The sequence below is a fragment of the Wasmannia auropunctata genome, unplaced genomic scaffold (genome assembly GCF_000956235.1).
Source record: "Wasmannia auropunctata unplaced genomic scaffold, wasmannia.A_1.0 LD336085.1, whole genome shotgun sequence".
NCBI lineage: Eukaryota > Metazoa > Arthropoda > Insecta > Hymenoptera > Formicidae > Wasmannia > Wasmannia auropunctata.
Genome location: NW_012026805.1, coordinates 3,303,645 through 3,305,803, shown reverse-complemented (window position 1 = coordinate 3,305,803; position 2,159 = coordinate 3,303,645).

Here is a 2,159-nt window from a genome sequence, read left to right as displayed (position 1 = left end):
ACGTGTGCTCTTCCGATCTAGAAACTATTAAAAACCAATTGATAACATTTATTGCTCCGAACGGAGCAAATTTGGAGCAAAATTTTGAGACCTCATTTGTTCAAAAATATCAATTAGATCAAAAGTTATGGACGTTTTTCGTAAAAAATCATTTTTTAGATTTTTTAAAAAAACAAAAAGGGAGCAATTTTTTATATTTATCAATATGGACGGAGCAAATCGGGAGCGTTATTTTGAGCTATTGATCGTTCAGAAATTTTCATCTTGCGGGCTAACTTCACGAGGGTGTTTTTCGCTGAGTGGACCTACTGGTTATACTGTGATGGAACTACGAACACAGCCATTGTCATTGGCTGTGTCATGGACATAAGAATATAAAGTCGGTTCTACATTAGTTACAAGCCGATCGCAAGCTTGTTGCGACAGCCAATCCGAAGCATTGATTTCAAAATACAAGCTTCAGATTGGCTGTCGCAACAAGCTTGCGATCGGCTTGAAACTAATGTAGAACCGGCTTAAGGGGACAGAGCATAGAGTTGTAAAGGTGCCATTTCATGCGCAGTGTGAAATCGCAGCAATTCGTTACTATTGGTTAAAAATTTTAGTTAGATGACGCACATCCGGCGGAAAATACATTTTGCAGCCGGATGTGCGATCTTTTTGAAGTTTAACCAAACGAACAGCAAAAGCAAACAAGCAGCAAAACCGAAAGAGTCATATATATGTCCAACGTGTGCCAGCCATGTACGTGTTATAAATGTGATATAATAACAAAAGATAACTGATTGTGATACTACAGAAAAATATCACGAAAAATGACATCGAATGAGATACGGAAATAATGATTAATTTATGAATAATTTATTTTTAATCGATCCTAATATTATTTTTATTTTAATAAGTCGATCCTAATAGGTCTAATATGTATACGATTGAGGTCATATAACCTCAATCGACATCGAAAACGTAAATGATAAACTACCAATTAATAACTTTTTAAACTTGCAATGACTATTTACAAAGTGATCTTATAATTTAAAAAGTTATTCTTTATTAATAAATATAATAATAGACTATGAATTAAAACAGTTGCTAGCTGTAATCGCAATTTTTTTTCTTTTAAGTTTTTGAATGATGTACTCGACATTCTCTATGCCACTAATACAATTTTTGATTGTACGACATTATCAAACTTTTATTTCTATTTCGTTTCGTATAAGCGACACGCAGTGTCAACCTGCGGAACGGATTTTGCGGTTATGTCGCTATATACTTATATTTATATTGAGGTTAAACATTTTAATATGTTGCAGCAAATTCCTTTTCATGCGCAGCAAATGCGGCGGAAGCGGTTTTGAAAAATTTGAATCACGTGACATTTTGCTGCTGCTGCGTATGAAAAGGAATTTTAGCACCTTAAAGGGAAAGCGAGTGCGGGACGGTGCGACGAGGTAAACTGGTGCCCACATTTAATTGGCTATTAGTCTGCGCAAGCGCAATGATATAAGCTCGTGTCCGTGTGATACACACATATATAATAGAACGAGTATCCCTAGAACTGGGACCTAATAAGAGTAAACTGGGCACCAATCTCCCCCAATCTCCCCCCGCATTTCGGCTTGACTTTCCTCGCCTAAGTTACAACTTTATGCTCCTTCTTTTTATTATTATTATGGTGTAGCGGTACGCTTACATTACGGTACGCGCACTTGGCCCGCGCGCCGGGCCCGCGCCCGCCATGTAACGAGAGTGGTGCGCGGCGTCGCCGCTAGGCGCCGCAGGCGCCACGACAATTCTCGTAATAAAGAATCGCCCACGCCCGCTATATCTATGACTCCGTGGGAGGTCCTCAGCCTGTTCCTCGCTTCAGGATAACGCGAGCTTACCTCGTAGGCCGTTATCCTGAAGCATTTTGAGTATACCGTACATACGGAGAGCGCTCTACGGGCCTCAGACGTTGGGCTGCGTTCAGATTCCTCCCTGGGTGGGTGATTACTGGGTGACTGGGTGAGTGGGCGGAGCCTAGCAAAGAAGCTCCCGTGAGTCCCGAGTGGTTATGGAATCTGAACGCGCTTTAATACTTAAGACGCGTTTAAATTACCCACCCGGGTGCATTCAGACACCCAAGACACCTACAGAGCGTTCAGATTAGAGTGGGT